Source organism: Otolemur garnettii, unplaced genomic scaffold, assembly GCF_000181295.1.
Source record: "Otolemur garnettii isolate 467f Iridium unplaced genomic scaffold, OtoGar3 scaffold00139, whole genome shotgun sequence".
NCBI lineage: Eukaryota > Metazoa > Chordata > Mammalia > Primates > Galagidae > Otolemur > Otolemur garnettii.
Window position 1 is genome coordinate 4,393,099 of NW_003852534.1, and position 12,695 is coordinate 4,405,793.

Sequence of the window (12,695 nt, forward strand, 5' to 3'; positions counted from 1 at the left end):
TCGAGAGCTGCACCTGCTCTCTGAGCAGCGGAGGGGTGAAAACTTATTTTGAAAACGTCTATTTCATACAGTGAATGTTGGGATTGCAGCCTAAATAACGTAATGCTAATAAGCAGGGAAGACAGAAGAGGCCACTTGTTTTTTTTATATAAACATCACAATTTTCTTTGTTTTCTGTCAATGAGTACAATTTCTCTGTTAAACTGTTGTTTCATCTACTGGCACTACTGAATGTTGGACAATTGGGGTCAATTTAGTCAAGTAGATTTCCATTTAGTGCAAGGCTTTATATACATTAAACCGAGGGCAGCCACGAATTCCTCAGGAGTCTGCATCTGACCCAGTGGATGTTTTCTGAAAGGTGCCTTATACCTCTGGGTGGGCAGTAATGTCATCTGTGCTGATGGCAGTCATCAGACTGTGAATCTTCATCTCCACCAGGTATCCAGGCTGTGCCGCATCCTCAGATACGTTGACAAGGAAGACAGTTGACTTCTCTTTCTGATAACCTGGGGGTGCTTCCAAGTGCTGTAGATGAGGCCAGAGCTCACATCTACCCAGCCTGGTAGAGGGGCCTGGGGGTGGGGGTGGCTTGGTTCCCTGGTGACAGAGGCAAGCTAACTCTGCAAGCATCCTACAAATTTAGGTATTATAAAAGCCAAGAATTAGCTCTTTGCATTCCTTTTTCATGTTCCTAACAACTCTACTCAGAAGACCTTGAAAGTCAACCCACAATGTGAATGGAAAAGAGAGTGGATCAAAAGCATCATGCCACCACATGCATTGATTAACCTTTTAAAATATTATCCAGACACACATGAAGACGTACCTGAGGTTATGTGTAATTTCAACAGTAAATTTTGCTGACAATTGCAAAATCTTGGGGTTCCTACAGACTCAAGACCAAATCTCAGCCATTTAGCAGCTGCTCGAGATTGAGCAAAATACTGTAGCTCCCTAAGACTTCCTTTCCCTGAAAATGCTTAGTGTCCACACGCACGGGTGATTGGTGCTCAGTGAAGAGCAGCCTCAGTGCTGGCTGCACCAGTGACCCATCTCTGTGGGATGTCAGAAAACTTAGTCATATCTGAGCTGACCTTTACAAATGACATGTACCATACATTACATGAATTACGTGAACTGTGCGGCCATGAAGGTCACTGGTCACAAAGTTCTTCTGTGTTGGTACAAATATACAGAATGCACGAGACAATTCTAAAATCACTGGCGTGATAAGGTGTCTGAGATTTACTTGAAAATAATCCATCGGAATTGCTATTAGTGAAACCAGAGTAGCTGTGAACTATTGCTGATTGAAGCTAGTGATGGGAACATGGGTTCATTGGATTCTATTTTTTATGTGTTTGGAAATTCCCATTCCAAGTGCTTTAAATCACTGGTCCACATTCTATATTTGGAGCCAAATAGACAAGGCGTTTTACATTTATGGGTATATTGAATAGAATCTCTTTTATCAGATACTGCCCCTTTAATTCTACCTCTCCAGATGATGCCTTCTCAGAGAATTTACATAGTATTTGGAGAACCCAACAAGAAAAATGTATTAAAGATGACTTTCTAGATAGAATTCAGGGCAAATTTCACTTTAAAACAAATGATTAGATTTTTTAAAAATCTACTGAATATTAGACTTAAATATATTAAGATATTTGTTAGATATATAGATATGACTACATATTATATTTATTAGACATATAGATGTGTCTGAGAATGTATCTAACATGCTTTAATAGGATATATCTTGAATACGTATTCATATTATAGGATTCTTTATGTACATAATCTCGTGTTCCCCATCACACTCTCTTGCAGTTGTTAACAGGAGTTTTCCAGCGTTACAGGTAAGAAAACCAAGGAACAGAAAGGTCCAGTAACTAGCCAGAGGACAGTAGTAAGGGGTGTGGGTGTCACCAGTGACCTTTGGCCCCAAGCCCTTGACTCCTCCCCTCTGCTTTCACATTTGGACCACACAGCTGTTCATTAAACACCTTGGAGACATCCTTAAATACACATCGATGAATGAGATCATCACGTTAGGTCAACACTGAAAATCACATCTTAAAATCAGATTTCAGAGCTGCTGGTGATGGGGGAAGTTTGCTGTCTGCCTGCAGCGGCCAGGCCTGGGTGTGCCCGAAGGGAGCGGCCCCGGGCTCATGGGCAGGTCTCACCACCACCATGAGTGCACCAGTCAGTAGCTGGGTGGGTGGAGGAGGGGCAGGCCCAGCCCTGAGGGCTTTTAGCAGGCAGAGCTCCATCCTGGGGTTTTCTGCAGGCCACCTCAGCCTACAGGTATTCCAGTGGGTGACAGCTTGACCCTCAAGGAAGAGGACAGCGGGTGGGCTTGCTGCTGACCCCAATGAGCAATGTGTTCATCCTTCAGAGTAAGTGGCAGCCCTTGGGCTCTGGGCCTCTGCCACTGCGGTTATCTGCTGCTGACATGGGTTGCTGGGCTCATGTCCCCCCTGTTTAAACTGCCTTTGCAGAGGCAGCAGCCCCGTCACTCATCTCAGCATCTCTAGCACCTCACATCAGGCCTGTCAGATGACTGGGGCTCAACTTGGGGTGTTGACTCAATGCAAGTCTCTCTGCTCAGTTCCTTCAACCCATGAAGGAACAGGTTCGAGTCCAACACGTTATTAACAAACGGCAGCAACTATTTTGTAAAACGTGAGGAAAAGAAAGACTGGGGTCTCCGTGTGTGCCACGCGTGTGAGACGCACTACACTGAAGCCTGGGGTCCTACTTTGAGCCAACTACACCTCTGAGGTCACCAGACTCCAGGCCTGGAGTTTCTGACTGTAGTTTTAGGTGCTGTAGGGATAAGAGCTCAGGCTCTGGGCCAGGGAGTAAATCTGGGTTTGAATTTTGGCCATGCTACTCACTCAGCTCATGGGCGAAATACTCAGCCTCCCATTGTCTGAGGTTCTTTATCTGTCAAAAGGGAATCACAGTCCCTACAGCAATAGGTTCTTGTCATGATTGAAGAAGACGGTGGACACAAAGTACTCCACCCAGTGTGGGGTGCACAGTGAGCTCCCCCGAGCCTAAGTGATCCTCAGCACTCTGATCTCAGGACTAGCTTCAGTACTTGAAGAAGATAATGCAGGTGAAACAACCCGTAAAAGGGAAGCGTCACCACCAGGAAAAAGCACTAATGTGGACATGAAAAGAGACCTGGCTCTACTGCTCTAGCCTGCCCCCCAGCGGTAGGGCTAGTACTAGTATTTTCCATGCTAAAAAAATAAAGCGATCTGGCTTGGCGCATGTAGTACAGTGGTTACGGCCCCTGCCACATACACAGAAGCTAGTGAGTTCGAATCCAGCCCAGGCCTCCTAAACAACAATGACAACCGCAACAAAAAAATAGCCGGGCATTATGGAGGGTGCCTGTAGTCCCTGCTACTTGGGAGGCTGAGGCAAGAGAATCGCTTGAGCCCAAGAGTTTGAGGTTGCTGTGAGCTGTGACGCCACAGCACTCTACCCAGGATGACAAAGTGAGACTGTTTAAAAAAAAAAATGTGGTCAAAGTAACTGTTCACGTGGTAAAGAATGATAACAAATATTCTGGTGATTTAAGGAAAAACCCAAGTTGTTGGTCATGTTTTCACTCCCCCCCGCCCTTCCTAGTGTCTTTTAGGTGCTGTTTCAGAAGCCACAGCACCCAGAGAATCCCCGCTGGCCTCACAGGGTACAGTGGGAGAGGGAATGGCGAATGAAAGGTAAAACGCCCATTTAGGACAACAGCGCCAGCTGGAAGGAGGGTGAAGGGCGGAGGGCCGCGGTAAGACAGGGTACTTGACGCTCCCTCCCCCGGTGCACCCGCAGCAGCGGCGATGGCCACAGGGTCCGGAAGGTAGGGTAATGGCCACCCGCAGGCCAGTCACCAGTCATTAGCCACGCTGTTTCTTTCTTTTGTTCTTGGAAAGAAGCAAGCTTAGAGCAAGATGGTGGCTTCCTACCTGGAAAGGCCCTCTTGAAAGAGAAGGCAAAAGAGTCTTAAGCTCTGCTCCCTGAGACCTGGCAGGGCGAGGCTTAGCTCCCTTGGCACTCGCCTTGGGCGTTTTCTTGGAGTAGTCAGGCGTTCTAACATGGAAAACTGGGTCACCAGCATTTGAATTGGCCCCGAGGACCCCCACATGGCCTAAGCGCTCCGGCTTTGTCATGGGTTTCAGTAGTGAGGAAGCATGCATAAGAAAGCCCAGCGGGACTGGGACTGGGGTGGCTCTCTTCAAAACACTGACTAATCTCCTAGAAGGCAAGACTTTCTGCTCCCTGGACATGTCAGCATATTACAGCTGTCTAAAGGGGCTCTGAAATATCACTAAGAAGGTCTGGAGAATGAATTCCTGTATCTTTCATTGCAAATAAGAAGTGAAGGGTAAAAGCTCTGGACCCTCAGAAGACCAACTCTTATACCATCTTGAGACCTTTGGAAAGTGATAGAACTTACTAAAATCCCCACTTATTATTTCCACGTTCCTAGTGGGGATAATGACAGGATATTTTGTGATTCAAATAAAGGAATCACGCTCATTTATCTAAACATTTAAATATGATATAAACAAAGTATATATTATTTCTTATAAGCTAAAGAACTATGATGTAATCTATGTTACTCATTATTGCAGAACATTAAGAAATATTAATAAACATACAGAAAAACATAAAATAGCATGGAACTCCTCAATTCAGCGTTAACCACTGTAAATGCCTTGTTCAGTCCCCTGCCTACAGTATTTAAGTGAACTTGATGTTGGATGGAGGCACTTTTCATTTACAGTTGCCTTGGAGCAGTGGTGCTCAACCTTCCTCGTGCTGCGACCCTTTAATACAGTTAAAAGGGGTCTCAACCCACAGATTGAGAACCAGGGCCTTGGAGTTCACAAGTGCCAGGTACTGTTCTAAGTACTCTACATAGAGCAAGTCATTTAATACTCATAAGAACCCGTGACGAGTACTGTTCCTACCAGGGCGTTAGTAAAGGGGGGCACAGGACGGATGTTGTCGCTTCTCCAGGCTCACTAAGCCAGTGAGAAATGGAGAGGAGATTCAGAGCCAGGCATTCTGGAACTAGAGTACATACTAGTAACTATTAGGACTCATTTCCTGGGAGAGGAGGCACTAAAGTTTCTTTATTATGGAGAAGTAGCAGATTTGGTAGTGAATTACTATCCATATGTTAATTGTTCTTGTTGGGCAGGCCCTGTATCAAATATTATGCATAAAATATTTGACTCGGTAAAGAGTTATTGTGCTGCATTCAAGTAATTAAACTTCTTACCGAGGAAAAGGCCACCAGGCACTAAGACGTCCTTGTGCACCCCCAAATCCTGCTTACCTTTGAAGAGCCACTGTAAGCCTTTCCTGCTCTGTCCTATCTTCTCTGATCATTTTACTTACCATTAATTCATTAATTCTCTCTCATGCTACTGTGTTCACATTCTAAGATGATTATTATCATTTTTTAAGAGACACAGGGTCTTGCTCTGTCAAACAGGCTGGGATGCAACGGCATCATTAGAGTTCACTGTAACCTCAAAGTCCTGTGCTCTGGTGACCCTCGGCCTCCTGAGTGGCTGAGTCTCATTGCTTTGCCCACGCTAATCTTGAACTCCTGGCTTCCTGTCTGGGCCCCCCAAAGCGCTGGGTTCACAGGACTGAGCCACTGAGCCTGGCCATTTCCTTTTTAAGTAAAGGGAAATGCGTATAGTTTATAACGGACATAGAATAAACTTTCTAACAGCAGCCACAGTGTCCCCATTTGTTACCGTGTGTCCTGTACCGTCCGTGAAAGCAGCATCCCATACTGACCCGTGAGCCGGACATGGTCGTGTCCCCATGCCACTTTCACTCTACAACAGCTCCACTTCTTAGGGCACTGACCTGTGGCAGAGGATAGCCCAGCAGCCCTGTGGAATGTTCTAGATGGGCAGTGGTTACCTTGTCCTTTGTTTCCTGGATATCTGTAGACTGAGATATCCTATAGACTGTTTCCTGATAACACTTACAGACTAAGAGTCACACCTGAAAGCTTGGTTAGAGTCCAGGTAACCATTCTGGGAAAGAATATAATATGGGTAGCAATTTTATTCTTTTGTAAATGATTATGTTACTTTAAGTCTTTTCACATTAGTAACTCCAGGCAATGCTCCTGAAGTCTCATGAGTACCCTTCTTATAACCCACAGTGTCCAGTGTACACGAATGCTGTCTTTGGCATTATATATAAAATCAATGAATTTGATTGATTGGGTGGACAAAGGAGAGTGGGCAGAGTGGAGCCGGTGCAGCCCGGGTGTCCAAGCTCCTCCCTCCCACGCTCAGGTGTTGACTGACAGCACAGTTTGTTTTCAGCTCACTGGCTATGGCATTTCAAAGGGTCCATGTTTTGAAAGGTGTCTCCAGAATCTATTAGCCCGCTCCTGTGCCAGGCAAAAGGTTAATACTTATGAACTATCAAAAACTTACCCGGTTCTTGGACATGTACATATAAGCCAGATAAGCCTTCACTTGTCTTTTGAAGAATGATGTGCTTTCCCAAGAAGCCCACGGGGAGTGCAGGCTCCAGCCCTCATCCCCAGCCCTGTAGGGGCCACATCACATGGACCTGTGTCCTTAATCCTGGCAACTCTAGCATCACCCACCTTTACAGATGACAGCAGCGAATCCCAGAGAGGTGCATAAACTTTTCCAGATTTCCATGACAGAATTTAAACCCAGGCCTTCAGGAGCCCAAAGGCCCTGCTCTTAATTGTCTATGCCTAAGGATTGGTGTCCTTGAAAGTGATTTGGTGCCTGGGCTGGGTGATTGTAAGGGCTTCAATCTGCTAATTTTCATTTCTTCTTCAGAAATTGTTGGACTCAGCTATAATTCCCAGGCAGTGGTCTCTGCTCCTTGCTGGCTCTCAGGATGCCTCCCTCCCTTCTTCTTGCCCTCTGCAGGCAGGATGACCTCCCAGTCCTTGGGGCTTCCTCAGTCCCACTTTCTGGTTCCATGACTGAGCCCTGGGTTCTCTGCCGTTCTCTCTCCCAGTGGTCCCTTGCGCTGCTGTGGCGACTAGACCCAGCAGGGCCCGGGATGTGCTCTTTACACAAGGGAATTAGCTCAGGGTGTCTGCAGGGAGGGTCTGTTTGTGCCTCCTGCTTGGGGTTGCTTGTCTTGGGAAGCCTTTCATGTGTCCTGTGTCCTATAAACCCCTCTAATGAACTGTACATAGTTTCTGCCAGTGTGGGGAGGCATTGAGAGCGTTCAGCACGGAGGCTTTTGTGTCCTGAGCAGATGAGCCGGAATTCCAGTTCTGCCACTCACTGCTTGGCTGGGTCCACTCCCCTTCCCCATCCTCTGGTCCCTGGAGCTTTCTCCCCTCTGTTCCTTCGACTGGGACAGAAGCCTGGTTCATCTTCACACGGCAGAATGCAGCACGTTCTTCCTCCGTGGGTCAGAAAGGTCATCTAGCTGCCTGGATGAGAACATAGATTTAAAATTAGGTCTCTCCAGGTTCAAACTCTCCTTTTGCTAGCTATATAATGTTTGCAATTTCCCAGTTTCCTGGTGGGGGGGATAACGAGATGTTCCTAGCTCTCTAGGTCATCACAAACATAAGAAAATAAGTGTACACAGTTATTAGCAGGCATCTGACTAGTAGTAAGTGCTTGGTAATTAGGGGGCTGTTCTCACTAACTCTCTGTGTGTGTGTCTGTCCCCGCAGGCCTGTCTAGTGGGGGAAATATTCATATAGCTGGTCAACTACACGGTCAGCTTGCTGGAGATAATTTCTTCCTCCTCTAAAACTTCTGGCTCCTCCCAAGACATAATTTCTAGCCTGTATCACTGTTCACTTCTAATACTGCTGTTGACAATATGCCTTTTCTCCACCCCCTGCACATGTCCCCAAGTGACTGTCAATACCTTGGGGACAGTGTTTCTATCTTCCTTGGATTTTTCTCTCCCAGAAACGTGTGGCTTGTGTGCTTTCCGTGACAATCATCAACACACATTAAATAAAAGGATGGATATGTATGTGTCTGTAATATCCCCACATCACTTTGAATTATGATTTTCACACAGCAAGGCCATCATCAGAAAATATTTATTTAGTTGTTTATCTAAGTCAGCACAAAGCGGGGCAGCAAATGCTCAAAGAAAACTAGAAATGCAGGTCTTGCCCTCTCGTTCACCCCCGAGGGGCTGGCCCACCCAGACACTGTTATCACCGGGAAAATTAATCAGCCAGGACTCAAGTGCCTTAGGAGGGTTGTTGACGGAGGAGGTGAGCCCTGTGAACCCGGTGTCACCCAGCCCAGTCTGTGGTTAATTTGACAGCGCTCCAGGATGATCTCTCCCGAGTGCCAAGCCCGGTCACGCACTCCCCTGACCGGGAGTGGCAGATCGCAGCCCAAGAGAGGTGGAGTGGGGTCTGCACCCTTCTTCCACCCTGTCTCTGTCATCTGTCTTTCAGTAACAGGACTGAAACCAACTCATCAGCCCCAGAGAAAAGTCACGAGCTTTATTTTTATATCACAGAAGGAGCTCCCTGGAAGATGACAGGGAATCAGTGCTGGGCCTTTGTGTTCTGTCCTTGTTTACTGTGCAGATTGGTAGATATCCAAGCCCATCTCTCAAGCTATCCTTCCTCTTTATCCACAGAATCAGAAAGCAGGTTAGTGGAGGCCAGGGACAGGGATGGGGAGTGACTGCTAGTGGGTACAGTGTTACTTTGGTGGGGGCATGGAGATGTTCTCAAGTTAGTGGTAATGCTTGTAGGGAGTATCTGCTGAAATACAGTGAGAACCACTAGATTGTATCTTTTACACGGGTGCATGTTATGCTCTCTGAATCCTATAACAACGTAGCTGTTACTTAAAAATACCAAAAATGATGGGCCGGGCGGGGTGGCTGACGCCTGTAATCCTACTACTCTGGGAGGCTGAGGGGAGTGGATTGCTGGAGCTCTCGAGTTTGTCTGAGCCTGAGCATGACTGAGACTCCATGTGTAAAAAAATAGCCAGGTGTGTGGTGGGCACCTGTAGTCCCACCTACTTGGGAGGCAAGAGATCACTTGAGCCCAAGAGTTTGAGGTTGCTGTGAGCCATGACACCATGGCACTCTACTCAGGGTGACAAAGTGAGACTCTGGCTCAAAACATATTTAAATAAATAAATAAATAAAAATAGCAATAACAGTAATGGAGCTATTTCCCCCATCTCCTCTTTGTTGCTGTGTCTCCTCCTGGAGGTGTCATTCCAGGAAGGATTCGCATTAGATGGGGGAAGCCAGGGCTTCCAACCAGAGGGATGGTCCCTAACCTACAATTACACACAGAACATGGTGGCCAGAGGGGCACATTTGGGGGCTCATTTGTGACATCTCCCTGGGCCAGTTAAAGAAAGCATTTGCTCCTTTGTGTCTGCACCAATTAGAAGGCTCAGGCTCAGGGCACAGCACAGGATGTTTGCCCTTTCAATCTGCTCAGCACACCTTGAAACCTGAGACCCAGAGTTGTTGAAAACAGACAGCTTACTCATTAAGGCCAGGAAACCTTTTCTCCCCCCAGAGAATCACATGCTTTCTGATGAAAGGTTGGCCTAAAATTAGTTAGTTTTGTTTAAACGATAAAAATGTTTACTAAAGATTTCTTTGAAGGGTCAAGAGATGAGCACCCCAAATATGGCAGCTCTGTGCTCAGGGATGCAGGCTGCTTCCTGAGCAGTTCCAGGATGGATGATTCTGTTCTCAGAGGCCCGTGAACTTAGGAGAAGTCAGTGAGTCCTGTGCCTCTCTTTGCTTTGTTTCCGTGAAAGACACAGTACTGTTCCTGACATAACCCTCCCTATTTTCTCACAAACTCTTCTAGAGTGAGCTCAAAGGTGGATCCAGCTCCCCTTTGGGCCCATCCACAGTTGGTTTATAGCTTCCCTCCGTGTCCAGCTCAGAGCTGTGGGAATGGGAAGGAACCCAGGTACCCAAATTCACCCTGAAGGCGTTCACAGTTCCCTAGGGAGGGAACACAAACAAATTTGGGAAAACTCAGAACAGCAGGTGGATCTGTGGATCATCTTTCCTGGCATGTCTACTCTGGGCCCCTGAGTAGGAACCCAGGATGACATGAGCTGGTTACCGTGGCCCTCCAGGAACCACAGAAAAGCAGGGCAGGGTCACAGAATAAGGTGGCTGCACTTTTGTGAGCTCAGGGGCAACACCTTAAACACAGGGACTGAGTCACATGGAGGAAGAATGTGGATCTTCCCAGATGAATAAAGGGCTGAGATATGTCCCCTGGTAAGGTCCATTCAAGTCCTTACTCCCAGTACCTGGGGATGCAACCTTACCCGGGAACAGAATCTTTGAAGATGAAGAAGTTAAGATGAGGTCATTGGGGTGGACCCCTAAACCAAGATGACTGGTGTCCTTATACAAAGGGTAAATCCGGGCACAGAGACACACACAGGCAGGTGGGGGGGCACACTGTGTGAAGATGAAGGCAGAGATCAGGCCATGCTTCCACACACCAAAGCCCGCCAAAGACAAACAGAAGCTGAGAAAGGCCTAGAGCAGAGTCTCCCTACAGCCTCAGCAGGAAGCAATCTTGCCAACACCTTGATCTTGGACTTCAGCTTCTAGAACTACCAGACAATAAGTTGCCATTGCTTTAACCCCGAGTTCTGTGGTACTTCGGTTCCAGGGCCCAGCAAACTGAAGGGCGAGCACTGAACCTAGTCTTTGAAAGACATCAGGAAGATTGGACAGGCATTCCCAGCAGAAGGGCCTCTGTGATGATCCCAGTGCTGACGTCAGGGCATGCTGTGTTTGTGACAATTGGTTGCCTGGACATTTCCCTTCTGATTAGGGCGTATACGGTTAGCACTTGTGCAGCTGAATCGCTGGGCTTCCCTGATGGCTTTTCCTTATCAAGGTGGCCTCCATGCATCATGATGCAGCAGCTTGGCTGGAGTACAGTGGTGTCATCAGAGCTCATGCCAACTTCAAATTCCTGGGCTCAAAGGATCCTCCTGCCTTGGCATCCCAGAGTGCTGGCACTAAGGTGTGTGCCACTGTGCCCAGCTGATGCTTTTATCAGATGTTGCAATAGCTCTGTCCGTTTCATTGCAATCTTGGGTTTGCAACCCTAATGTCACCAAGGCCAGTTTGCAGGTGAGCTCTGGGGTTGGGGGGGTAGGAGGAAAACTGAACCCTCACAAAGGCCACCTGTCCCACTCCTCCTGTTCCTCGTAGGTGACAAGTGGCCTGATAACCTGGAGGCACGTCTCCCAGGGCAAGGAATTCTCCTCCTGGCTCCTGCTTGGTTTTCGTTCTGTTTTCTTTTGCCCAAGTGTTTACTTTCTCATTTCTATTCCATTATCAACTGAGGAGTGGCACAATAAGGGGTCTGTTTGATTTGATGTTAAGCACTGAAGAATGTCACAACTGGGGTGAATACGTTAGAAATGGATGCAGGGCAGACACAGACTGCTGTCCCCACAACTAGAGCAGCTAAAGCCTCACCACGTGAATTCACCGCCTTCCTGGGTGTGGCAGTGGTCACAGTGGCTTGTTCTTGAAGAAAAATCAGGCCTGAGAATCAGGAGGGAGGAGGCGGCTCCTGTGATGAGGGATTTCAGTGTTTCCGGATTCTCCAAATACTTCACTACCACGATGGATTTTAGGGAAAATGCCAACTGCTTTTCCTGCACACTTTTGATTTCTTTCATGCTCAGGTGTGTGTGTATGTGTGTGTGTGTGTGTGTGTGTGTAAAAAGTCTACTTACAAAGCTCTCACCCTGCATTGATCGACCGACCACCTTGTCTCCGTGGTGAACTTCTAGGAAATGCTTTTTCTCTCTTTCATGTATGCAAAAGTGGCTACTTTGCAAAAGCAGGCCAGACATCTGTTCTTTTTTTCTTTTTTGTAGGAACTTTGAAACATCATTATGACTGAAACAAGAGAGAGGGAAATAAAACCCAGATCCTATAACAATCTTTGCTGAAGATACATTCATGTTACAATGACTGTGATTATTACCCATTTGTAGGGAACAACTGTGTGGCGCTTGACGTTAAAAATATGGGTGTTTTCCCTAAAAGGGACATTTATTTCCACGGGTGGGAAAACAGCAGCAGGTTGACGGTCTCACTGCACATGCATGTCACATGGCACTCACCACAGAACACGGATGCAGGCATGGCCCGTTCCTCGGAATTCCAGCACCTGGGTATTGGGTCACTGTCACCAAACTATGCTGTCTTAGAAATGGCTTTATCAATTTAACACAAATTTGGTACGCCAAGGACTTTGGTTATCCTGGTGGCAAATTTTGAGCTTTGAAGGAAGATTCAATGTCTTTTGAGTCTTGTCTTAAAAATAAGCATGTCACATTTACTTTCTTTAGAAATTCTTGAGGTTTTAAGATTTACTCAATCTCCTGCCCCTCACCTTGTCACAGCGCTCAATGCTGTTACACAGTTAGCCAATATTCCTCAGACCATGATGGAACAAGAATTTCTAGAAAGAAGAGAAAGTAGTATTTTAACAAACTTATCAGCTGGATTTAGGGATTTTTTTTTTTTTTTTTTTTTTGAGACGGAGCCTCAAGCTATCTCCCTGGGTAGTGTGCCGTGGCTTCACAGCTCACAACAACCTCCAACTCCTGGGCTCAAGCGAGTCTCCTGCCTCC